Below are 27,166 nucleotides of genomic sequence, written 5' to 3' on the forward strand. Positions count from 1 at the left end.
TGGTGACTATTCAAATATACGAGCCTATGGGGGCCATGCTTATTCAGGACCCCAGCTGTCTGCAGATGGCAATGGCCGGTTTGGTTTTGTGGCTGCCTGGAGGAAATGGGGGAGAAGACCAGGAGATTCCACCAGGAACTGGTGCCTTCTCGACTTCTCTGTGGAGTGAGGTCTTGGTCTGGCCGGGTCCTGCTGCTCCCGCCAAGGAGACAGGCCTTTCTTGACCCCAATCATGCTTCTTCGGGCAACTTCTGCATCCACAGATTCATCCTTGTGCCTTCCAAAGGGGGTCACTAACCAGCAGAGGAAGTGCCCACTGATTGCACAGCCAGCTGGCCATGCGCTGCCCTGGGTCCCATAGTCCTCACCATGTATGCCGCTGAGACTGCTGAGGCTTCATCCCAGCCTGGGTGCTCCTCTTGGGTCACTCCCCATTCTCCTGAGGACATCCATGGCACTGGTGGCCAAGCAGCATCAGCTTGTGTTGGAGGGGGCGGGGCGGGACTTTGAAAAGAGACAGGCTCGGGAGATGTCCAATATGGCTCCCAGGGGACCAGCATGCCCCAAGTGTCCCCATGCTAGTACTAGTCTGCCACAGTCCTTGCCCTGGGGCCTAGGTCAGGGAAGATAAGCAGAGGGGAGTCTGGCCCCGGAGAAGAGCAGAGAGGTCAGCAGACACCAGGTGAGGACCTGCCTACTGCCTGGTGGTCTTTATCCAAGTTGGTGACATAGACCGCCCTGCTGACGTGATTGTGCCTGCATCTCATGCTTGAGGGGTGGCTGTCACCTGTAGTCCACCTGGTCAAGAGCATGCCTTCTGCCACCGCTCTATGCTTCCAGCTTGATGGCCCAAACGTTCTGCCAGCCAGGACTTTGACCCCGCCACAGAACCCTTGTGGCATGCCATGCAGTCAGAAGCATTGAGACAGCTGAGAAACTCTACTCTGAGGCCCGCTAGGCTCTGTGCTCTTGGTCACTCTCGTCCCCCAGGCAGGACCCCTCTGGGGACAGACCATATGTATAAGGGTTCTGTTTCCTGAATAGCATGCCCTGCCCTCTCTGTCTCATACCCTGAGTCCCCTTTGTGTTGATCTTGCTCCTGAACCACTCCTCAGGAGACCCCGCCTGAGGGTGGCCTGAGTGGCAGTTTTGACACTGGGATTTTATTTAGAATGTTTACAGCTAGAGAGTGCACTGAAGTGTACCTCAGAGACCCCAGCTGGACATCAGTGGGAGCTGATAGGAGGTGTGGCTAGAGGCTGGAGTGCTGAGACCAAGAAGCCCAAGTTCAGTAGGCACTCAGCAGGCTAAGGCAGGAGGATCACAAGTTTGAGGCCAGCTGAGACCACACAGTGAGGCCCTGTCTCAAGGCAAATTTAATAAAAAATGTTTTTAAAGCCAAGCTAAGTTGCCTTGGGGCCATCTCCAGCCCTTACAATAATTTAACCCCCACCCTGTCTCTCACCTGCCATCCTTGTAGCTGCCAGATACAACAGCCAGGACTCCTGGAATGTATGCTGAGCCCAACAGGCTCTGGCCTATGCCAACCCTCCGGCTAAGAATGCGGTAACATTCGAATCCTGTAGAGGACTTCTGCCCTGTGAAAGAAGATACCCTGTCTTCGGGAGAGATGTCTGTCTCTTGGCAGAACATTCTACCTACCTGAGAATCCTCCTTGGTGCCCAGAGAACTTTGGCTTCTTTTCAAATCATAAAGGCAGTGGATTTATTATTTTTCTTTATTTTATTAGTAATTTATTGTCAAGATGGTGGATTTATAAAGAGGAAAGTTGTAACGTGTGTTCTTTCCCTCCAGCTGCCTGGGTTCCTCCACTGTCTCTGCCCCCAAATAGCACACGAGACACTATATTAATTATGAAACTGTTGGCCATTTGCTATGGTTTCTTAATGGCTAGCTCTGACTTAATTATTAACCCATAATTACTAATATATATATTTTTAAAAAAAAATAAGGTCTTATTTTACCAAGGACGTAGCCTCATGCGTCCTCTCTTCCCAGGATCACATGGCAGCTCTCTACTCTTGACTTCATTTCCCAGAATCCTTCTCGATTCCTAGTCCCACCTATCTTGCTTCCCTATTGGTCAACAGTGCTTTATTCATCAACCAATAGGACAGCACATACACAGAAGGACTCCCCCATCAGAAAGTTTCTTCTGGCTCATGGTTTTGGAGGGCTCAGCCCATGAGCAGTTGACCTGTGTCAAGGCAGCTCATCAGGGTGGGGTGGAGTGGTAGAGTAGAATGGCCCACCCCATAACCAGGGAAGCAAAGAAAAGAAAGAGGCCAGGACCCCTCAGTGACCTCTGACCTCCCTCCAGGTTCTGCCAAGCCTTCAATACTGCAGCATAGGGTGTGACCCTTACAGAGTCTGTACTATCATAAGTCAATAGGAAGCTTCCTGTCTTCTTAATGCTTAGAAGGCTTCAAACAAGATTAAAATATCGATTTAAAAGGCAAAGGTCAAGCCAGGCAGTGGTGGCACACGCCTTTAGTCCCAGAACTTGGGAGGCAGAAGCAGGTGGATCTCTGAGTTTGATGCCAGCCTGGTCTACAGGCTGGTTCCAGGACAGGTTCCAAAACTACACAGAGAAACCCTGTCTTGAAGAAAAAAGAAAGAAACAAAGATTAGGCTGGGAATATAGCCTAGTTGGTAGTGTTTTCTGAGTATGCACCAGATCCTGGAGTTAGTCCCCAGCGTCATGTGAAACTGGAGATGGTGACTCACACCCATGATCCCAGCACTTGGGAAGCAGGGTCTGAGGATCAAAGACTCTCTTGGCTATACAGCTTAGCAGGAAGCTAACCTGGTCTACGTGAGACCCTGTATCTAAATGCACACATACTTGTGTAAAGGTTAAAAGGCCAGGTGTACTGTCTTTGACGGCCTCTGTGGATGCTAGACTGTTCTCATGCTCCTGTCCTCATGAGGGCTGGCCCATCACTTCTGTCTCCTTCATGTTTCTTTGGGGTAGTGGCAGCTATCATTGCCAAGGTCCCAAGAGTCTGATGCTGCTATCCTAGTTAGACTGGGGGCCTGGGCTCCCCAGCCTCCTGTTAGGCCAGGTGAGTCATTAGTAGCTGTCCTTCTGGGAAGGGTGGCCTCACAGAGGGTTCAGTGGCCAAGCAGGGTGGTGTCTTATCATTGCTCAGCTTTTACTCCCTGTGTCCGTATTGTCAGGCGTGAAGTTCAGTCAGAAAGGCCGTAACTCACATGACTCACATAAAAGCTTGCTTCATTGACAGCTCTCCATCATAATGGTGAAGTCAAGGCGGTGAGAGCTTGAGGCAGCTGGTCACATGGTATCCGCAGTCAGGAAACGGAGCACAATGAATGAAAGCCTTAGTAGCCTCTGGGGAACTGGCAGGAGTCTCAGGAGGCAGGGCCTGGCAGTAGGTCACTGAGATGTACTCCTATTTTGTCCTGGGCCCTCTCTCTCTTCCTCCCTCCCTCCCTCCTTCCCTTACCTGAGTTCATTCCCCAGAACCCATATGTAAAGCTGGGTACAGCAGCAAGCACTTGTAATCCTAGCAAAGGGGAGACTGAGACAGGAAGGCTTGCTGGCCAAACTGATGTTCAATGAGATATCAGAAAACAAGGCAGAGACCAATCCAGGAAGTCACTGGGCATCAACCTCAATATGCATGGCTTATTTATATGCACACACACACATAAATATGCACACACACACACCCAACATACACACACACACACAGAAGGAAGTTGAAAGGAAATAACCCCACATTGTCAGAAGCCCTGGGGACAGCCTTTGAAGACATAAATGCCTATGAGCCTAAGCATTTGGAAGGCTGAGGCAGGAAGATTGCTGTGAGTTCCCGGCCAGTCTGAGATATGGAGTGAGGCCCTGTCTCCCATGTGGAATTCATCTGCAGCAATAGCTCCGGTTTCCCAGTCAGGAACAAAGCTTCAGGACCCTGGTGACTTAGGAAGCAGAAGCCAAATGCCTGACTCCAGTTAGGGAAAAATGCAGTTTGGAGACATAACTGGTTACAATTAACAATAGAAGAGCAGCACTGAGAAAAGTCAACTATCACATTGGGAACATGAGAAATGAGGTCCTTAAAGTGACAAAGGGAGAGATCAGGCCTTAACATTGGAAACTTGCAAGTGTGTTTGCAAGGAATGACAAGTGGGCTCTGTAGGGCAGGTTCAGCATGAGCCCTGACCCTCCACACCCCTAAAGCCAGGATTTCTCGCGGAAGGATTCTCCGCTTTGGACTTGAACTAGTGTCTTCTCCACCGTGTCCTACACTAGCAACTTCCCCCTTGTGGCAGGTTGAATAGCTCTGAGACACACCCTGGCTCCGCAGTGTCTTCGGCTATCACTGTCCCAGATGCCATCTGCCGAGAACTTGCGCAGGTCTGATGCTATGGCCTCGGTGCTGAAGTTGCAGGATGCTCCTCACATCTGTTCTGCGGAAGACTCCTCTGTGAAACTTCTGTCCTGTAGCTTCCTTAACACCCTCAGTCACAATAATATTTTCTTTCTTTCTTCTTTTTTATTTTGACAAGGTGTATGTAGCCCAGGCTGGCCTGGAACTTGCTATGTAGGTCAAGAATGACCCTGAGAGTTTGATTCTCTTGCCTCCTCAGTGCTGGGATTACAAGCATGTACTAGCTGCTACATCTGGTTTATGTGGAACCCAAGGCCTGTGTGCTAGGCCAACACTCTACCAAGAGAGTCACGCCCCCAGCCCTCACTACCAATGGTTCTGTCATACACGTTTTTATGACCTGTATGGTAGTCAGGGAAGCTATGCATCTTTACTGTTAGCACCACACACACATTCTGGAATGTTCTCCAACTTGTGGTTTGAGCCAAGCTCAGCTGGTTAGTCAAGGTCAGGGCTCTGGTTCTTTGCCTACTTCTTGTAGTAGGCTTTTAATGGAAAGTAACTTTCCCATAGCGTTTTTAAATTCTCTTATATATTAACTCCTCAAGAATTCCAAATAGCTAACAGGAAACATTGGTCAAACAAACCAGCCTCTTCGAACCCTAACTGATCCTATAAACTTCTTCAAGTTCATGTTGATAGCCTAATGTGGCCTTCCAAACGTGAAATATTTAGCCTCCTTCAGCTCAAAGCCACAACAGTAATAGCAATGATAGACCAATTCCTCAATTTTGATTTAAGATGACGCAGAAGGATTGGCGTGTGTGTGGTCACAGTTGCCTGCTTGTTTTAGTGTGGTCTAGCTTACGTCAACTTCGTATGCCTGTGAGATTTTTTTGTTAAGATTTCATTTTATTTTTTACTTCTGTGCACATGTATCTGTGTGTGTTTGTGTACCACTGTGTGCCTAGTGTCTGCAGGGGCCAGAAGAGGATACCAGGTCCCCTGGAACTGGAGTTAGAATTGTGAGCTGCCAAGTGGGTGTTAGGAATAGACCTTGGATCCTCTGGAAGAACAGCCAATGCTCTTAACTGCTGAGCCATTTCTCCAGCCCTGTGAGAATTTTATATTTTATAATGAAAATATTACAAAATTATGCTTAGGCTATTTTTGTTGTTTGTTTTTGTTTTTTGAGACAGGGTTTCTCTGTGTAGCCTTGGCTATCCTGAAACTTGTTCTGTAGACCAGGCTGGCCTTGAACTCACAGAGATCTGCCTGCCTTTGCCTCCCGAGTGCTGGGACTAAAGGTGTGTATATGTATATATGACATTTACCATCTAAAGTGCACACAGTTCAGGAGCATCAAATTCACGACCTGCACCATACCATATACTTCCAAAACTCCTCCCATTTCCTCCCCTGAGGCCCCACCCCCTCAAGCCCTGGAAGCTGTCCCTTTCCCCAACTCTAGGGGATCCATATAAGTGGAGTCATTGAACATTTATCCTCTCATGCCTGGCTTAAATTTGGTTCATCTACACCAGTCAGTGGTTCTCAGCCTGTGAGTCGTGACCCCCCCCCCAAAGATCATCAGAAAACAAAGATATTTACTTTATGATTCATAACAGTGGCAAAGTTACAGTTCTGATGTAGCAGCAAAAGTAATTTTATGGTTGGGGTCACCACGACATGAGGAACTGCGTTAGAGGGCGGCAGCATGAGGAAGGCTGAGAACCGCTGGTCTGTGCCGAGGCGTGCCAGGATTCCCTTCCATTACTGACTGGGACAGTGTTCAGCCCGTGTCTGTTCCACATGGGGTCTGTTCATCCACCCATCGGCAGCACCGGGGCTGCTGGCCAGCTTCAGTTCTGGTGAGCCGCGTGGCTGACATCCATTTGCACATCCATTTGAAGCCCTGCTTTCAATCTTTCTGGGTTTGTGCGTAGAAGTGGAAGTGCTGGGTCACATGGGGCTATTTTTAAGCTTTGAGGAACTCTCTGCTTCTCACAATGGCTGTGCTGCTCATACTTCCACAGGGAACGGAGCTTCCCCGCGCCCCCGGCAGTGCTGGCTCTTGTTTTCAGTTTACTAGCTTCCCCGTGTCTCTGCCAAAGCTGCGCTTGTTTTTGGTTTACTAATTACCACCCTGACCACACTTACTGCGGCTTTGATTTGCAGATTTTCATCCTGTTGTCGCCCATGTGTCTGTCACCTCTGGAGCCATTTTCACCCAATTCCTCCACCATTTGTTTGTTTGTTTGTTTGGTTTTCGAGACAGGGTTTCTCTCTATTGTTTTGGAGGCTGTCCTGGAACTCGCTCTGTAGACCAGGCTGGCTTCGAACTCACAGAGATCCCCCTGCCTCTGCCTCCCGAGTGCTGGGATAAAAGGTGTGCACCACCAACACCCGCTGTACTGATTTTTAAAATAACACTCTACATGTTAAGTCTTTATCACACGTGTGTTTGCAAACATTTCCTCCACTCTGTGAGGTGCTGTTCCCCTCTGCCAGTGCGTTCTCTGGTGAGCAGGAGTCCAGCTCATTTCCGGGACAGTTTGTGCCTCTCTGCATCTTTTCCAGGAATCACTGCCAAGTCCGACTGCACCAAGGTTTTCCCAGCTTCCCTTTTCCTCCATCTAAAAGGTTTTTGTTGTTCTAGTTTGTATAGGGGTTGGGGATGTTTTGGCTTAGTTTTTCCACCCATGCTCACATGTATCCCAGGCTGGCCCCAATTCCCCGTGTAGCCGAGGATAGCCATAAACTGATTCTCCTGCTTTTACCTCCTGAGTGTTGGCGTTCTTGTTACGTGTCACCATGCTCAACTTATGTGCTGCTGTGGTTTGAACTCAGAGCCTGTGCTTGCTAGGAAAACACCGGAGCTGTGTTCCCAGCCCTCTAAGAAGTTATACAGCTTTGGCACACAGAGGAGTTAGTGAAAGGTTCAGGCATTACGCTGGCCTGCCCTGTTACCTGGCAGGATGCACTCAGGCAGCACTCTGGCCAGCCCAGAGTTCTGCGAGAACCACGCAGGTGCAAAGACCCCTTTAAAGGACTGACCCCTGCCTGCTTACGCTCTCTTACTCGCACCATCTCATCCTCTTTCTCTCTCTCTCTCTCTCTCTCTCTCTCTCTCTCTCTCTCTCTCTCTCTCTCTCTCTCTCTCTCTCTCTCTCTCTCTTACTTTTCTCTTTCTCTCGTATCTTATCTCTCTCAGCTCTGCATGGGTTGGTTATTCCTTACCCCCCCCCGTCCTTCCCTGTCCACCAATAAAACTCCACGTGGGACCGTTAACTCACGGTTTGTCTCATTACTCGGCAAACCTAGACATTTTAACAACAGTTAGGTCCATTTGTCTTCACTTCTGTGTGTGTTGTGATGCTGGTTTTATCCCTTGTCTCTGGATACATGGTAGGACTTATCAAGCTGCAGAGTTAGCCACAGCTCCTCCCCAGCCTTCCCCAGAGACCTTGCTGTGTTTTTGTTTTGTTCTGTCCCTGTTGTATGTTTCTGGAAACTCTGGAGACAGGATCCGACGAATGTTTTGAGTCCATCTGTCTGAGCATGGCTTGGATCTGCAAGTCAACTCACTTGGAAACAGTCAGAGCACTTGATGGGTGCATGCCAGAAGCAATAAGGATCCCAGCCAGATGGTCATTATCCGGCCTACTGCTGTCTCTCCAGCTCCCATCACTCTCAATAAAGACTAGAAAAATGAGGAGACTTCAACAGTTCGGGCCTTGTGGGTTTTGTAGATTCCATCCATTCTTAGAGGTCTCCAGCCAGCTGGCTTCTTCCACATGGCCTCCAGCCTTTCGTTTCTATCCGGGCGGCCAGCAGCACTGTCTCTGTGTCCTGGTCTGTCACCATGGGGTCTCATCATGTCTATACGTGTGTCTGCATGGTTCCTGTCCAGGAGAGGAGCCAGGCATTCATGACCTCCAGACTCCCTCACATCCTTTACTATGAGTACAGACCTCGGGCACAGGGAGGGGACAGAGGTGAAAGGTGGGACCCCAGGCCTGGAAACCCACACACATGCACTGTAGGGGTAGAAAACTATGAGGATCTACAGGGTGGAGTCCAGAGTCCCAAAGACTTCCTGGAACTGACAAGGAGGGCTAGATTGGGTAGCTGAGAGACAAGCCTGTATTAGACCAAACCATTGATGGTTTCCCTGAGATGTCCTGGGCAGGTCACTGTAATGGTGGCTTGTGTCCTATGATGGTCACTGTGATGTTGGCTTGTGTCTGTGTTGGTCACTGTGATGATGGCTTGTCCTGTGTTGGTCACTGTGATGTTGGCTTGTGTCCTATGATGGTCACTGTGATGGTGGCTGTGTCCTATGATGGTCACTGTGATGGTGGCTTGTGTCCTATGTTGGTCACTGTGATGGTGGCTTGTGTCCTGTGCTGGTCACTGTGATGGTGGCTTGTGTCCTATGATGGTCACTGTGATGGTGGCTTGTGTCCTATGTTGGTCACTGTAATGGTGGCTTGTGTCCTATGTTGGTCACTGTAATGGTGGCTTGTGTCCTATGTTGGTCACTGTGATGGTGGCTTGTGTCCTGTGCTGGTCACTGTGATGGTGGCTTGTGTCCTATGATGGTCACTGTGATGGTGGCTTGTGTCCTATGTATGGTCACTGTGATGGTGGCTGTTGGTCTTGGAGGCGGGAAGAGGATGTCAGATCCCCTAGAGCCATAGTTACAGATGGTTTTGAGCCAATATGATTATAGGACCCAAGCTCCAGTCTTCTAGAAGAGCAGCAAGCTCTCGGCACGGGACTCCAGCCTCTTGCCTTGGTATTATAAATGGAAATGAGTAGAGTTTTGTAGAAGTAAAAGAACCTAACAACAGGAAATATGAAGGCCCTGAGGTCTTGGCTAGCTACAGAAGTCCTGTGAAGCTGTGCCAGGTCTTGCCCTCACAGCATCCCTGAAGCTCCTGGCTTGCGGAGGATGCTCTCCATAAATGCATACAATGGTGATGACTGGCTTTGCATCTGGGATGCCAACTGGAAGGCTCTGTTGGGCTGTCTGTCAGGAGTTCCCTGTGCAGACAGGAGGCCAGACACACCTGCTCCCAATGGAATTCCAACCTGTGATATCTGCTCAATGTTTTGTACAAGGCCATCATTTCTCTATGCACCTCAAGAATTTTATATATATTATAGACTACAGGGAGCTGCAGGGATTTTTCGTGCTAGATAAAGAGAGCTTCACTACACACACACACACACAAACACACACACAAACACACACACACACATTCAAAATAATCTTTTTTAAGTGTGTATGCACACACACACGAGTTGGAGTTCCTACAGAGTCCAGAAGAGAGATATTCCCCTGGAGCTGGAGTTACAGGCAGTTGTGAGCTGCCAGGCATGGGTTCTAGGAACCAAACTTGAGTCCTCTGCAAGAACAACTATCATTCTTAATCCCTAATCCATTCCTAGCTCCTACCTTTGTCCTGAACCAACCCTAAGTGTTTATACCTGTCGCCTTACTTCTCTCTCATACTCACTTTCAGATGTCACTAGGAAACATGGCTTCAAGTAGAGGTGGGATTTATTTGTAGCAGGTGAATCCACAGTCCATACCTTCGCCCCAGAATCTGGGATCCTGCAGAAGAAAAGGGTGCTGTAGACAGGATCCCCTGGAGATTTGGGGATGGATGCTAGCTGGGTGATCCAGGTGGGCAATGTCCTCACAGGAGGATGACAGGGAGGCTCAGTGCCAGGAAGAATATCGAAGGGGAAAAGAGCAGAGGATGCTGGGATGCTGTCCTTGGAGGAAGAGGAGGAGGAAAGGCCAGAGCCATGGGACACCAGGGATCCCCACATGCTGAGGAAGGCAGGGCAGTGACTGCCTTAAACCTCTGTAAGTGCCCTGGCGTGCCCAGAGAGTGGCTCCCTGCAAAGGTTGACTTTGGGCACCTGCCCTGGGAGCTGTTGAATGGTGACCATTCACTACAGTTGGATCTTGTTGGGGGAAGTCCTGTGCATTTGTCAATAAAGTACTGTTGAGCCTATAGGAAACCTAGATAGGAGGGACTAGGAGTCCAGGAGAACTCTGGGAAGGAGAAAGACAAGAGAGTCGACATGTGACGCCATAGGGGTAGGAAGCCGGGAACTATTCTCCGGTAAGAAACATACTTAGATTAACAATTATGGGGTAATTACTTAAGGCAGAGCTAGCCAGTAAGGGACAAGCAAGGCCAACAGCTTCATAATTAATATAGCCTCCTGTGTGTTTATTTGGGACTCAAGCGGATCTAGAACCAGGCTGGTGCGGCAGAGCCCAGGTGACTGGCGGGGGATAAACCAAAGCGGCTAGCAAAGGAAAAAGCTTCTCTTAACAGATCTAAGAAGCTGAACTGTTATCAAAATTTCCACTAAATGCTTTTGGGCAGTGTGAGGATGTTGGCTGTGGTGTAGTTAGAAACCATACATCAGGCTCTCAGCTGACAGCATTTGCTTATGAATCCTCAGCAGAGCGGTGGCCTCCAGCCCAGGCTTGCAGTCGTGTTTATCTGGCCTCTTGAAAGGCTACGAGGTTATCGCTGTTGGCTGGCTGTAGATGACCTTTGTGCATTGTGTTCCTGATGGCTACTATTGAAATGTCTCTGGGAGGGCAGGCGCTCCTTCCTTGTAGTATGTCCCCTTGGCTTGGTCACTGCTAAAGGCCCTGGGAACAGGGTCCCCACAGAGGTCCAGGCACATGTCATTCCAGGGAATTCCCCAGAGGACAGGGGAAGCACACAAGGTACCTCTGGGCCCAGCTGAGTGGGTGGGGGCTGGGTCACATCCCAGAATCCCTCTGAGATCCTGAGGGAAGAGCAAGTCTCCAGCTCACACCAGATGTGCTGGACCCACCTAGCAAACCGAAGTCCCACATTCCCCTTTTCATGCACCAGTTTCCTTGGAATGATAGCGCGGTGGATGAGATCTGGTTCATTTGTTACCATTCCTGAGGCTTTTTACCAGAAAACAAAAGCGATGCATGGTAGCTTCTAAGTCAGAGATAAAGAGTTCCCACATGCCCTTAATAAACGACTTTCCAGCCTGGACCGGGACAGTCACTACCCGTGACACCCTGCAGCGCCGATGGGTTCAGCATGTTTGTTTCCCAGGCAACACTGAGGATCAGAGGCACATACCCCCCCAAACACATTTTTCCGTATCATCCAGAGTGCTTCCAGTTTGCTGTGGTTACAGGACAAGGTCCCTGTATGTGTCCCTTCCTCTCTGAATAGGACACAGGGCCACCTCACCTCAGCCTGTACTGTCCCTACTATAGTGGACTAAGTTCACCCTCAGCACCCGCTTAGGTCCTACCCTTCAGAGCCCTCCCAGAGCCCTCGCACCCCTCTTTAGAGAAGGTGCCATCTGCTTCACCTGTCCTGCCTCCTGTAGACTTCGGGGCTCATGGCAGCTGTGGTCCCCCTCTCTGTGCTGAGGCGTGTCCTCAAGGGTCGTTCAGAAGCATGTGGGAGGAACATTTTTTTCCAGTTTTCTATTGGCTGTTATGGTCCTAAATGCGCTCACACACTGGGCAGTTGGTTTGGCTGAAAATAAACCTTTCTTGGGGAGCCCGAACTGCACCAGCAGCCCCAGTCCCGGGGAAGTCTCTCCTCTCTGCCCAACCCAAGCCTATGAGTTCTTTCTCCGAATCTTTCGGCAGCCCCTGGCTCTCCCTTGCTGCTCTGAAATGCACAGATGTGTCTGGTGACTGCCATGAGTGTTCCTCATCTTGGACGGTCTACCTGCCCCTCACCTAGAAGCCAGAGGCTCTCTGTGCTTCTAAAACCCCCCTGTACAGCTTTGCAGAGCCCCCCATGCATATACTAGGCAGGCTTCACTCTAATGAAACACTGGGTGCCTGCGGCAGGGTGGCTCGTGCAGAAGGACTTCTTGTGGCTCGTTTATCTGGTGGCTGCTTTCTTGCTGACAGAGACCCAAGGTGATGCAGAGCATTGTGTGGTGAGAGACTGTGTGTGTGTGTGTGTGTGTGTGTGTGTGTGTGTGTGTGTGTGTGTGTACAGTCATGTGTGAGTGAGACAGAGATATCTCTCCTCTGTCTATCTCTCTCTGAGTCTCTGTCTCTGTCTGTCTACCTACCTACCTACCTACCTACCTACCTACCTATCTACCCACCCACCCACCCACCCACTCCATCCATCCATCCATCCATCCATCCATCCATCCATCCATCCATCCATCTACCTATCTATCTCGTGCCCCAGTCTGACCTCCAGCTTGCTGTGTGACTGAGGAGGACCTGGGCCCTTGATCCTCTTGAGTGCTGGAATTGCAGGCATATGCCACTGCACCCAGATCATGCAGGGATGAGGATCCAATCAGGGGCTTCGTGCCAGCTGAGCAAACACCAGGCCAACAGAGCTACACCCCAGTCCTCTCCCTCCTCTTACGAAACCACTGGGATCTGATCCTGATGGTGCCTCCCCAGGCCCTGCCTTCCAATTAAGATAAAATTTCAACACACAAAGCTTTGGGAACACTCGCACCATGTCACACAGCTCCGCGCCAGATCCCCTGCTTCTCTGGCTGGGATGTTTGCGTGGGAAACATCAGCCTCCCAGATGTGTCTTCTGTCTTCCTTCTCCACGGCCAGAGGGGCTTGCTTGCTTTCATTGTCTGTCCAATGGGCTTGCATGACAATTGTCTTCTAATCTCCTGAGGTTCTCACCCAGGCTTCTTCTTGCCTGTCCAGTGGCAGCCTTCCCTCTTTACCCTGGCCCCTGACCCTTGATGATCCTGTGGTAAGAAGTATTGGGCCGGGCGGTGGTGGCGCACGCCTTTAATCCCAGCATTCGGGAGGCAGAGGCAGGCAGATCTCTGTGAGTTCGAGGCCAGGCTGGACCGTCAGCCTCCAAAACAATACAGAGAAACCCTGTCTCATAAAACCAAAAAAAAAAAAAAAAAAAGAAGAAGTATTGGGTTCTGGAACTTTCTGATGGGGCTGGAAGGAGGGGCTGTCTATGTCCCTGAACAATGAGCTATACTCATCCTGCTGTTACAGCCCAAATGTCTGTGTCTCCAAAATTCATATGTTGAAATTCTTACCCCTAATGGGGTAGTATTAGGAGGTAGGGACCTCATGAGTGATGAGGTCAGAAGGGAGAAGCCCGCTGGATGGAGAGTTAGTGACCTGATCCAAGACCTAGGACACTCGTCTCTCCCTCATCTTTGCCATGAAAGGACACAATGACAAAATGGGCAACCCTTGGCAGACACTTGATCTTGGCCTTCCAGTTTCCAGAGGTGCAAGATGTTTGCATTCCAGATGTTTGCACCCCAGTCTGTGTGGGCTGAGACCCCTGTCCCTAGGCTAGGACTGTCACCCCTTCAGCAGCCTTTGGAGAATAGCAGAGCAAGGATCTAGGAATGGAGACCCTGATGAACATGGAGGGAACCAGTCTTGGTCCAGTGCCGGATGCTGGGGCTTCAAACACATCAGGTCCAACTACCTCCCCCAAAGGAAGCAAAGGCAGGAAAGGATTCTAACCATTATGACGGTGTCAGAAGTGGAGACCCCACTCAGCGTGAGTTTTTTTTTTTTTTTTTTTTTTTTTTGGTTTTTACGAGACAGGGTTTCTCTGTATTGTTTTGGAGGCTGTCGGTCCAGCCTGGCCTCGAACTCACAGAGATCTGCCTGCCTCTGCCTCCCAAGTGCTGGGATTAAAGGCGTGTGCCACCACCACCCGGCTTTTGTTTTATTTTTTACCTTCAGGCACCACATAGGCTGCATGTTAACAGAGGAACGGTTGGGGGAGGAGCCAGAGGTGCCTTGGTCCTGTGTGGTTGGCTTGATGACCATCTCAGCCCTGTCTCTACAGGGAGATTCTGAGAGTCCCTGGGAGGTATCTACTTAGCTAGAGACAATGCCTGGAGACTCTCAGGTGCCTTTGGGGGATCTGGAAAGGGACACTGACCATGACTGTCAGGGGCTCAGACCCTTGAGTGGGATGACACGGTGTCAGGGGTGTTCAGGCAGCCCCTCCCTGTGCAGTGAGCAGGCCTGCCATTGCTTCACAGCTCCTGTCACAGAGGCTGTCTCAAGATCCACCCAGAGTTCTGGTCCCCTTGGCCCCTGGTCATCACTAAAGGCCAGAACACAGCTGGAGCCTTTGGACCTCTAGGACGCTCAGGGAGAGGAAGCAGACGCATGAAGGCTGCGCACACAGGTGCTTCCCCTGCACAAGGACAACTGCACAGGGACACTGTTGTTATTAGGAGGGCAGAGAAGCCCCCTCTCCTCTCCTGGAGCTGGCTTCTTACCTCCGTCCCAGAAATGCTCCCGCCTCACCCACCTCCCACTGTCCTCACTGTGCCCTAGCCTGATCGCTCCTGCTCCAGTCTGGGCCACCGCCTCCTACCGTTTTCCACTAGCAGGCTTGTTAGTCTCCTCCAGGGCGTAGAGACAGGGAGCCCTGTTCCCAGGCCCTCTGGCCATTGCATAACAGCACATGCAAATGAGTCCTCGATGATGCAAGCTGTCCCTCCGGGTAGCTGGACTGCTGTGGTGCAGTGTGAGGCTGGGGCTCTTCCTGCGTCTGCTGGCACTGGACTTCCTTTCAGGACTTTGGGCTCTTCATGACCTCCCTGAGCCAGAGATTAGAAATACCTGCCTCTTGGTCTTCCTGCCTAGCATGCGGTAGATGCTCAACAGACGCTTGCCGATGGACGGCCAAAACAGTTAGATCTTTGCCAGGAGAGTTTTGGTCTTGGTGGAGGCCAAGCTGGGTGGGGTGGGGGGAAGGGTTTTCTGTTTTCTTTATTGGGAGCCATGGTCACAAGGCTTTAATGGGCAGAAAACTCAAGAGTGTAAACTTGGAATGTCTTTCTCTGGGGAACAAATCCTTGGCCCCAGGACAAGGGCATCTGGGTTTAGGGAAGGTCAGTTCGTTGCTTTCACAACCCTTACAGTCTTAGGATGTCCTCTGAGCTAGGGGCCCACTTCAGCCTGCAGTCCCTAATGACTGAGCAAAGCCACGAAGTTCCTTGAGTCACAGCCATGCTGAGCCCTTGACTGAGACAAAGGAGTGGGGACTTAAGGTCGGAGCCTTAGAAAAGGGCACCAGACACTATCCCTGTCCACTGAGCCCAGGAGAGGTTGATTGAAGGTGACACTTGCTTCCTGACATAGGCCAGCTACAGTCAGGAGTCCCAGCCCCCAGGGACTGTCACCTGCATTGCCTGCAAGTGGCCATGGAGAGTAGGCTCTGGTTTCCCACCCTACAGGACAGAGGGTGCATATATTAGTTGCTTTGCTCATTGCTATGGCAACGTACCTGCCAAGATGGGGATTTAAAACAGCGAGAGTTAGCTCTGGCTCACGGTTTGAGGGGATACAGTCCATCGAGGAAGGAAGGGCACAGTGGCAGGGGCTAAACGCCACTGGTCACATTGCAGCTGCAGTCAGGAAGCAGAAGGAGGTGAATGCTGGCTCTTGGCTTGCTTTCTCCTTCTTGTGCATTTCAGGACTCCCAACACACACACACACAGATACACACACACACACACACAGATACACACACACACCTATAGAATGGCGCTGCGGGTCTTCCTACCTCTGTTAACCTAATCCAGAAAACCCCTCCCAGAGACTCTCCTCATCTGTCAAGTGACAATCAGCATGATTGTCACACAGTCCCAGGGCCAATGGACCAGCCCAGCCCCGCTGCCCACATCTGCCGGTAGCTGCTGCAGCACCGCCCACCCTACCGCATCCACGCATACACATGCTGCCTCTTCTTCCAGTCCTCCCTCTCAACCACGCAGTGCTTCCTGTCCCGCCTCTTCCACTTTGAGCCATTCAAGTTTGGGGCTACCCCATTCCCTCCTCTTCATTCGTAGCCTTCCGTCAGATCAGCCGTGGGAAGGAGGCTGGCTCAGGCTCTGGACACCTTCACTGAGAGGTCCATAAAATTGGGTTAGCCTAGCAGGGGTGAGATTAGTAGGTCTGCCTTCAGGGACACAGTGGCCTTGGGGGAGAGTGGCCCATCCACCAAAGCACTGTGGACGGCAGTGGCTTGCAGGAGGGTACAGAGTGAATGGGATACAGTCCCAGCAAGCACAGGACATGGTGGTTGGGAATGTCCTCAGAGAATTGGAAGCCTTCCCAGCGGAGGCAGATGTCCAGCAATGGAAGAGCACCTCTACCTCGCTCTAAGCCAGTGGCTCTCCTGACGCTGTGACCCTTTAATCCAGTTCCTCATGCTGTGGTGACCCACAACCATAAAATTATTTCATTGCTACTTCATAACTGTAATTTGGATACTGTTAGGAATCTTAGTGTAACTATCTGATTTGCGGGATATAGGAATCTTAATGTAAATATCTGATACGTGACCCTGTGGGGTTCTAACTCATGGGTGAGAACCATTGTTCTAAACAATGCCAAATACTCTAAGCAATTCCTCTATTTCCTTGTGAACTGTTTTTTCCACATCTCTGACCAGCTTCCTCCCTAAAAATGAGCTGAGTGAAGTCTTTACCACAGAAGCAACCCTTGTCTGTCTATGTGACAGTCATGATCCACTCTCTTTAAAGGTAACCGTTTCGTGTGAATAACTCAGGGGTGGTTAAGCGGGAACTCCTGGGTTCCCATGTCATGGTGACTATTGATTATCGTCTTGGCAGGACCTAGATGCGCCTGGGCTTGTCTGTTGGGAACTTTCTAGGCTGGGTTACTTGAGATGGGAAGATAGACTCTAAATGTTGGGGGACACCGTTCCAAGGGCTGGGGTCCTGGACTTCACAAAAAGGAGAAAGAGAGCCGAGCACCAGCACCCATCTCTCTCTGCTTCCAACTGTGCATGGAACTGACCAGTTGGCTCACCTTCCCGCTGCCATCCCTTCCCTGCCGTGAGCTTGAGCTATAAACCAAAAAAAGTCCCTTTCTAAAAAAGAAACAAGACAAGATGACAAAACAAAAACAAAAAAAACACCTTCTGTTCTTAAGTTGCTTTTGTCAGTTATTTTTTCACATCCATCAAAAAGTAACTAACCATCACCCTGACCTACCCACCGGTGATGTAAGAGGGTGAAACCGGGGAGCACACGGGCGGTGTGGCTCCTCGAGGGAGGTGTGGCTCCTGTGAGACACATCAGTATTCAAACCGAAAGGGACACGGTCCTGTGAGCAAGTTGGTTCAGGTCTGGGGAAGCCCCCGGATGTGCGGCCTCTGAGGAGACATGCACGAGTAACCCAGGAAACAGCGGTGACAGGCATGACCGGGTGTCAGCTTGGACAGACAGGGTCACTCTTAATGTGGGTGGGTCTGTGTCCCTACAGGTAACCCGTCAGGTTTACCACACCCTGCCAGGACCACCCAGTTGACTATTGACCCTGCTCAGTGACCAGCAGAGGCTCTGACCGTTGTGGCCCTCACAATAGACCTGTGCCAACAGGCAGTGGTGGCACATGCCTTTTATCCCAGGACGCAGAGGCAGAGGCAGGTAGATCTCTGTGAGTTTGAGGTCAGCTTGGTCTACAGAGTGAGTTCCAGGACAGCCTCCAAAGCCACAGAGAAACCATGTTTAGAAAAAACAAAGGCAAAACAATAGGCCTTTGCCATATTATGTTCATAGCTGACTGCCAGCCCTGTCCTTAGATGCTCAGAACCTGGCCCTGTCTCTTGGGAGGCTCACTTTGTTCCAGGTCTTTCGACTTGCTGTACCGTCTCACCTTCACAGATGTTCTCTGGGCAGGTCATCCCCTTTCACCACGTCTCCTAGTGCCACAGTCAGAAATGGACTGACCACCCAGCTACGCTGCTGTTTGAGCTATGAGCCAGCATCCCTTGGGAGGCTACCCCCATGTCTTCCTGGCCACCCACGCACAGATACGCCACAGCTGTTTTCTCTTTTCCTCTTGAGTGCTTGGTGGCATCTGGGCCATATGGACTCCTTTGCCTGTGGGGTGAAGTGTCCAAGGCAGATTGAGCCCTTGTCCTTAAGGAACCTGCCATCTGGGGACACCTGTCACTCATGTGCTTTTTCATTCAGGTGCTCATCCCAACACCATCCGGACTTCAGGACAGACAGAGCAGCTGGCCCACACACGGAAGAGCCGCCACCCGTGAGACTGGGTGACTGAGACGGTGGTGAAGGCTCTCCCTGCCCCCTGGGGCAGCGTTTCTTGTCGCCTGCTCCACCCCCATCTTCCTGCCCTTCTCCTGAAACTCAGGTCTGCTCCAGGAGCAGAAGGCCAAACTTTAAATCACAAAATACCATGTCCACAGGGCCAATGGCCCAGCTCCACGTTGACTAGGGTCTTGTCCCTAAAGCTGGGCCTGAGCCTCCAGCAAGTGGGATTTGTCACCTCCCTCTCTGTGTAGTAAAGCTGGAGCCACAGCCAAGGTGTCCCAGGAGCTGATCACCTGTACTGCCCTGACAGGCTGCCCTTGCCCCGCGGGGGACTGGCTGCTGTGACTGTCGGATGGAAGCTTGAGGAAGGCAGGGTGTGAGAGCGTGAGGTGGTGGTGGCCGAGGGAAAAGCAGATGTGTAGTACAAGGGTGGTCCTCTGAGGAACGCCCACTTGTAGCCATGTCCTCCTGCACAACACCGACTTCCTTTCCTTGACAGATGCCCACCTGCATGGATGCTGGCCTCACAGGTGCCCACCTGAAAGGTGACCACTTATATAGTGGCCCACCTGCATGGTGCCCATTTACACAGTTGCTCCTCTACAGGATGCCCACTTATGCAGACACCCACCTGCACAGATGCCCACCTACAGGATGCCCACCTGCCCAGACACATAGTCTCATACCTGAGGCACTAGCAGGTAGTTTCCCAAGCCTTGTCACATCATCAAAAGCCAGCAGGTTTGGGGAAATTCCTGGGCCCCTGCTGAGCTGGAAGCTCTGGCTGCCCCCTGTTCTCCAGAGGAAACCTGGTTGGTTTTACCACCACCCACCACGGTGTGGTTCAGTCCAGCCCTCGGGTGGGTAGACCTTAGGCTACCAGTAATCTGAGACTTTGTAATCTGACCCTTTCCATTAGCTGGGTGTGGTGATTTAAGAAAGGAACCCAGGTCCTACCATCCCCAACACTTCCAGTACCTGGCCGGTGCCCTTCCAGAACACAGAATGCTTAGGAAGCTGGAGCCTGGGTTGGTGGCAAAGCCACAGAGAACCACCAGACCATAAAGGAACGAGGTGGGTTCAGCATAAGCACAGTCAAGAAGCTCACACCACTGTGGCTAAGGACCCTCATCCGGGGACATGGAGAGGAAAAGATTGAGGGGTCCTTGGTGAGCGGACATCCTCATCAAGTTAGGGGTGGTAGACATTCTTACAGTACCCCCTCAGAGGGAGAGCCCCATGCCAAGCCTGGGGTGTGGTTGATGGAGCAGATCCATCTGCATGGCTGAGACTTCAGCACAGGTAGTCCTGCCCTAACTCAGCACGTCTCCACAACTCTCTGCATAAACCCTTGTTGCAGCCTCTCCTGGTCAGCCCTCTGGGAGTCTGTTTGTGAATCTCTGGCCAGATCTCTAGCCAAGCATCGCTCCAAAGCAGAGGGTATGAGTTTCAGACTCCTGGCAGTTCTCATCCCCAGGAGCTGATGAGTGAAGCTTTGACCAACATCAGGAACCCCTGCAGAAACAGTGATGCCCCAGCTCGGCCTGTCACCTTTTCTGTTCTCCAGAGCTGGTGTTGCCCTGATGTCCCCCGGTCACCTGATAGTTTCTGACTGGTCTGACATTTGCATTTTTCCTACATCTCCAATATCTAGAACTACACTGAGTGAATGAATGAATGGTTCAACATGGAAAAATGCTGAATGAAGCCAGGCTGGGGTGGTGCATGCCTTTAATCCCAGCACTGGAGAGGCAGAGGCAGGTGAATCTCTGTGAGTTCGAGGCCAGTCTGGTCTACAAAGCTACACAGAGAAACCCTGTCTCAAAAAAAAAAAAAAAAAAGAATGCTGAATGAATGATGTACATGGAAGAGTGCTGAACGAGCTAATGAATTGGCGTGATGAGTGATGAATGAATAGGATGTGACTGAATATTACATGAATGAATGGCTGCTGGATGAACTAACAGCTCATTAATTAATGAGTGTGGTATGAATGCGTGCTGGAGGGATGAGTGAATGGATGGAAGAGAATATCCTGGATCTTGGGCTCACGAGAGCAAACTTGGGGCCCTCTGTAGAACGGCAATAGTAGAAACTGTCAAAACCAAAAAGATCTGGGCTTTTTTGTTTGGTGGGTTTTCTTTAAATTAGTTTTTGTGCATGGGTACATTTCTGCATGTACGTGTGTCTGTGCAGAAACTGGAGTTCCAGACAGCTGTGAGCTGCTAGGAGGCTGCTGGGAATCAAACCCAGATCCCCTGGAAGAGCAGCCAGTGCTCTTAACTGCCGAACCATCTCCAACCCTATAGAAAATGTGTTTGAGTTTTTGTTTTTTTAACCAAACTGATGACAATTCTCTTTATCAAGTGAGGTGCTGTCATCCAAGCCGCAGAGTTTACATTTCCAGAGCCTAAGGCTGTTTCCTGAGAAAACAATAGGGTTTGGAGCTTCCTTCAAGCAAGTGGCCACTTGGAAAAGAATGAAGGCATGATGTTCTGGGTGGCTGGGACTTTTGGACGAAACCAGTTTTAAAAATTCACTCGTGAGGGGCGGGGCCAGAGGGGAGGGAGAGGGAGCTGGGATTGACATGTGAAGCAAGCTTGTTTCTAATTTAAATTTTAAAAAAGATAAAAAATTATTCATGAATGTAGCCTACAGTCCTAAGTAGAGGGTTGTGGCTTAGGAAGACGCCTGGCCAACTATATCGGGGACCTGGCGGATGAATCGTCACAGATAAGTGAACGCCAAGACCTAGATGGGAGGGTCCTGGGCCCTGATGGACCTCAGAGACCAGGGAGCGGGGTGAGCTGGGAAATCTGCTCTCCAAAGAGGACACAGCCTGCTTTGTTGTGTCTGCCAACCATTGCGGTAGAACTTGCACACTCTTGGAGGGCACCTGAGGTCTGCCAGCCAGGCCCTAAGTCCTGTAATCACTGTTGCCGTGAGGTGCTGGGCAGGGGCAGGCTGATGTAGGCAGATGCTGGGCCATCCTGAGCATCCCTGCGCTGTGCCCTGGATGACTCCAGCCTCGCCTCTCCTCAGCCCTACTTAATAAGGACTACTGTGCCGGGGAGCAATCCACTGTGACTAGGTTCTGGGCAGTGGCTGTCATTGCACCCCAGGTTAGAACAGGTGCGTCTGCACTGGGGTCAAGCGCTAAGGTCAAGGTTCCCCCAAATCCAGTTCTGCAGACTTCTGCCTGGGCAGTCGTTTGTCATTATAAATTTGGTCAGAACCACCCACTCCCTTCTCTGTATCATCAAGGTGGGACCACTCATGAAAAGCCAGTCTGTGCTGTCACTGTCCTTGGGATCCTGCAGGGTCCAGCATGGTGTGGGAGCCTAGGATTTAGGTTTCTGGGAGGGTACCTGGCCCGTACTCAAGAGGAGCTTCATTCTAATGCCTCGACCCTCCCAAGACCTCCTATAGCTGCCAGGGAGTGGAGTGACTGTAGCTCTTCCAATGCTATGCCACTGGAGAAACCCATTCATGCCGGCACACCTAAGGCGTGGCATGTTACCCTATTCCAGAGCACCACTGGATGCGCTGGATGGTGGCTTTTGGCTCTGTGCTCTGCAGGGCTCTTCAGGGCCTGGAAGAGCCTGGGTACTTTCCTGATTTATGCCTCTCGCTTTCAAGTTGGACCTTTTGTCACTTTTTTTTTTGTCACTTGAGGGGCTCAGTTCAGTGGCTGCAGAAATGGCTTGTGACAAGAACCAATGTTCACCCATCTCCACATGCCAAATACTTTCAGAACCTCTCCAAGACTCAGCTTGAGCCCTGTGGAATGGGGTTGGTCCCAGCAGACAACAGGTGCCATTGTTCCCAGGACCCTGAAGGGATTTCTGTTCTGTAGGCCTTCCTCAGGGTCCTAGGACCCAAGGTGGGGGCTGTCCTGTCTCAGGCCAGGTCACAGAGGAAGATCACTTGCAGCTCTCATCCTAGAGTGGTCCTATGTCTGTAGGCTTTTCCTCATGGCTTCCCACAGAGAACGAACTTTCTGGCCCAGCCTGGTCCAGTGTTCTGACAAAAACTGGGAGCATTTGATCACTTCCCAAACACCCCCTTGCAGGGATCCCACAGATAAGCACACCGTGCCTGCTTGCCGAGGGCCTGTCTTCTGGGATACCTAGCCCCTCGCTGTGTTCAGAGCCTCCAGACTTTTGCAGGAAATGGAACTCGGGAAATTGCCCCTGCTCCGGCAACACAAGCGGGCTTAGAGACCTCAGTAGAAAGATCCTGCCCTGCTTGAATCCTGGGCTGGTGAAAGTGCCACTTCCTCTTTCAGACCTCAGATGCAGACAGGAACTCAACATCTCCCCAGCTCACTTCTGAGACAGGCCTAGCTCTCCCCTCCCAGTCAAGTCCCTTGTGAGGTTCCTTGTAAATCCCAAGCTTGCTGGTTCTGATCTCTTGTCCTGACTTTTCAAAGAACAAGACAATTCCAGCCATCTCTGACCTGTAGCTGGAGGCTGCCCGACAGTGTTCTGTACACAACAGTTCCTCAGTGTGCCCTTACTGCCTCACACACCCCCTGTCTTTACTGAAGACCTCAATGTGTACCAGGTGCTTGGAGACATCTGGCTTGTCCTGTCCCAAGAGGACCATCCCAGCCTGCGGGAGCTGAGACTGTTTTCTCCTGGTCTCTGCAGAGCAGACTGAATGCTCTAAAACTGAAGATGGTGACACAAACCCTTCCTGAGCAGGCCACACTGACTCATAGGTAGCTCCCCCCGCCTTTCAAATCAGTCTATGAATGGAGAAGCCAGTCAGTCATTGAAACAGAGCAGAGCATCCTGGTCAGGAGGGGCACCCAGGCTGAAAGTGAACCCTCTCAGAAAGAGTGAGATGCACAGTTCCTCCGGCCACACAGTGCCTCTGCCATTCGACGGCTTGGAAGGTCCCTCCCTCCAGTGCTGGTTTTCAGGCAGCTAGGCTGTGACAAGAGAGCAGCAGTAGTCAGCCAAGCCCAGAGTCCTCTGGGGTCCAGCCTCGTGGTGGTGGACTGGGGAGGTGGATCACAGTTACCCGGTGCCAGTTTGGCCCTGGAAGTTCATGTCAGGGGTGCTATCAGATCTGGGGTCCTGTGAGACTGTCACAGAAGCCTCCCTCAACCCAGTTCCTCATAACATGACAAATGTCTCAAAACCCTGGGGTGGGGGCTACTCTCATCTCTGGCTGCACTGCCTTAAACCTCAGTAGTGGTACACACTTTTAATCCCAACACTTGGAAGGCAGAGGCAAGCAGATCTCTGTGAGTTCAAAGCCAGCCTGGTCTACAGAGCAAGTTTCAGAACAGCTAAGGCTATGCAAAGAAACCCTGTCTAGAAAACAAACAAGCAAGCTAAAAGCCCAAATACAACTGTCCACAATCCTCAGAGCCTTGACTCAATGGCTATACTTTCATAGCTTGGCTCCAGTTCACTTCCAAGACACAGAAGGAACTGGTTAAACTCAAGGCCTCGAGAATCAACAAAATGCACATTGCCATTTGGAAGTTGAAGGAGAGTTAGAGACATAGGCAGACAAAGAAAGCTTTAGCAGGCTTCCCAAGATGGCAGATTCTTCTTCCTGGAAGACACAGTGAAGAAAAACAGGAGGAAGGCAAAGTCAGTGTCCATTTAGTGATTCCTGAGCCTCTTCCACTCCAGAGGGTAAAGCAGTTCATTTCTCAAGGTCCAGGTTAGGTTTTTGTCTTTTCCAGAGGTTGACTTCTTTTCCATCCAGAGGACAAGCTTAGATCCCCTAGATGACCACCAGCACTCCTGCTGCATTGATTGGGGACTGTCATCGGGGAATTGAGAAGACTTCTACTCAAGTTTGAATACCAGACTGAAAATTGTAGAGAAAGACTTGGAAGTGTCTGTGGCCTTCTGGCCCCCCAAGGGCCTCTTTTCAGGGAGCCCCCCACAACTCCTACCATGAACCCCCAGCTAGGGAATATGGAGAGTAGGGCTCAGTGGCGGAGTGAGCTGCTTTGATCTCTTCTGGCTAGATGGAGATTTCTATCATAAAAACCAGAGCAGACACTTGGGCGGCCACTGCTGAGCCAAGAGACAGGGCAAATGCACCTCGGAGACACTGGGAAGGGGGCAGGTTTCCGACACAGGGAGTCAGTCCCTCTGCTCTGCCTCCTCTTCACCCCTACCCCACTCTTGAACCCTTAAGCTCTGATTAGCTAAATGTGGGCATCTGGGGTGGGGGACCTAGTCAGCTGTAACTAATTTCTTGAGCCATTCCATTTTAGTAGATGGGCAAAACCTGCAGTGGTCATGGGCGTTCACAACATCCCAAGCCCAGGAGTCACGCTGAGGACGCTAGGAGGGAAATGTCCGTCTCCACAGAGGAGAGCTTCCTTGGATGCTGTCCCCCCCCAAACACCCCAACCAAGGGGCTTTGGCTGTTTTTCTGGAACCCACGTGACTGCTGGAGGCTGTTGCTCTGCCTTCGAGTGCTCCAGAGGAGAGGTAGAAATGTGGTATCTCAAAGTGCTCTCACCTTGTGAGAACTCTGAGGGAGGGGCTGAGGTGGCAGGACTGGGTCTGGCCTGTAGGGCAAATGACAGCTCTGACCTTACAAATGCTCCCTACACACAGACATACACAGACACACACCTTCCTTCTACAGCTCGGGTTCCCCCGTGTCCCTGCAAAGCTTTCTGCTGACCTTGGAAAAGACACTGGGCTCTGGAGGTTCCCAAGCTGATTGGGGGTTCAGGAGGAAAATGGGGAGGGGGCTGGGGGCCTTGTGGGTGGAGCTGCCATGGGTTCAGTTGTGGACAGTTTGCATAAGCTCTAGGTCCTGGGTCCACTACTAGTGTGGCAACTTAGTGACTGTCAGTCAGTCCATAGAGAAGAGAGAGGGGACTCAGTCTCAGCCTCACACATTTGCATGTTTACTGGTTTCCAAAGAGGACTTGAGAATTTTCCACCCAGATGCCTCTAGCACTGGGATAGCAAAGGCCTGGACAGCTCGTGCTGGGGTGGGGGCAGGCCAGCTGCTGCCAGTGACAGCTGGAATGGAAAGGAGCAGCACGTGGGGGCTGGAGATGGCTCTGCGGGTCTTCATGTCTGCCCTCTGTCCAGCAGCCTCCTCCATGCCTGCTCTTGTTTCTGCTCCATCGTGCTCTGAGCACCCAGGGTCTTTGATTTTACTTTTCATACAGGACTTCAAGCACCGGGTGGTGGTGGTGCACACCTTCGATCCCAGCACCTGGGAGGCAGAGGCAGACAGATCTGAGTTCGAGGCCAGACTGGTCTACAGAGGAGAGTTTCAGGACAGCCAGGGCTACACAGAGAAACCCTGTCTCAAGGAAAACAAAACCAACAAACAAAAAACAACTCAAGCAATCCAAACAGGCTTCCCGCCTTTCATGGCTGCTAATGGGAAGGGAAAGGCAGCAGACATTCACACCAAGTCAGTAAAGAAGTTACTGAGTCAGCCGGGCGTTGGTGGCGCACGCCTTTAATCCCAGCACTCGAGAGGCAGAGGCAGGTGGATCCTGTGAGTTCAAGGCCAGCCTGGTCTACAAAGTGAGTTCCAGGACAGCCTCCAAAGCCACAGAGAAACCCTGTCTCGAAAAACCAAAAAAAAAAAAAAAAAAAAAAGAAGTTACTGTGGGTGCTCTGCCGGGGAGACATCCCCATCTCTCTTCTGTCTTACGGAAGGGCAGTCATCCACAGAGATTCCCAAGAAGACTCTGTCCTTACTCACTGGGATCTCTTAACCCTGAGACCTTCAGAAAGGAATGCTTGTTATCTTTCTGTGCACAGGCCTGGCCTAAATCCAAACTGGAGGATTTAAAAGGTGGCCTCAGTGGGAAATGTCAGTGTGTATAAAAACAAACAACAGGATAGAATGTCACTGTAGCGGGGTATGGGTTGACAGCTGGATGGACTGGTTTCTTGCTGAGTGAAGCTTAAGAGGAAGTAGCATGCTCCCTGTGTTTCCTATGTGCCTCACAATGTCTGCAAAGTGTGGGCAATGAAGGAAGCGCAGCGCCTTCAGGGAAGCCTCTGGAAACAGCAGGGGCCTGTTAGATGTGGCAGAAACCACTCGCTTCTGCAGGGTCAGGAGAACAGAAGACATTACATACTGGGGCTCTGACGTCACACTGCTGTGTTCGGAGCACCTGGGGGTGAGTGACTTCACTACAGAGTGAGTTCCAGGACAGCCTCCAAAGCCACAGAGAAACCCTGTCTCAAAAAAAAAAATTTCTCGTGACCTGAAGCTCTTACCCAACATTCCTCCTCTGAGATACCCTTCCCCGTTAGGGATGGCTGCAGACCACTTTGCTGAGGATCAGCCTTCTCTGTGGCTGCTTTCTACCTTAAACTTTGGCCTCGTGGAATTTGGAAGAGTGGCAATGCATTGATAAAAATACGGCTTATATTCTTTATGTTTGCTTGGTTTTTGGAGGGAGGGTTTCACCACTGCTGTGAGGACCAGCCTTCCGCAGCTCAGGGATTGAGGGGGATCCACAGAGTTGGCTAACTAATCACTTGACTTTTCTGTCTGAGGGACTAAAACTTAGCTCTCTGGCGCCAATGAGGGGGCAAAGCTTAACTTTCTGGGGCCTGCAAAAAAGAGAAAAAAAAACACTTTAGGGTTGCTCCATTTTCTTTCCCTGCTCTTTATCTCTTTTCTTAGCTCTACCCAGGTGTAGCTCCTCTGTC

At 51.0% G+C, this 27,166-nt stretch overlaps 1 long non-coding RNA gene across 1 annotated transcript; it reads left to right on the forward strand.

Annotated features, from left to right (window-relative positions):
- Nucleotides 1–10,459: 10,459 nt before the first annotated feature.
- LOC121134242 lies at nucleotides 10,460–18,763 on the forward strand. Its single transcript, XR_005871299.1, has 2 exons — nucleotides 10,460–10,519; nucleotides 18,411–18,763. It is a non-coding gene; the product is annotated as an uncharacterized LOC121134242 (long non-coding RNA).
- The last annotated feature ends 8,403 nt before the right edge of the window (nucleotides 18,764–27,166 follow it).

Source organism: Mesocricetus auratus, unplaced genomic scaffold, assembly GCF_017639785.1.
Source record: "Mesocricetus auratus isolate SY011 unplaced genomic scaffold, BCM_Maur_2.0 Super-Scaffold_100027, whole genome shotgun sequence".
Taxonomy (NCBI): domain Eukaryota; kingdom Metazoa; phylum Chordata; class Mammalia; order Rodentia; family Cricetidae; genus Mesocricetus; species Mesocricetus auratus.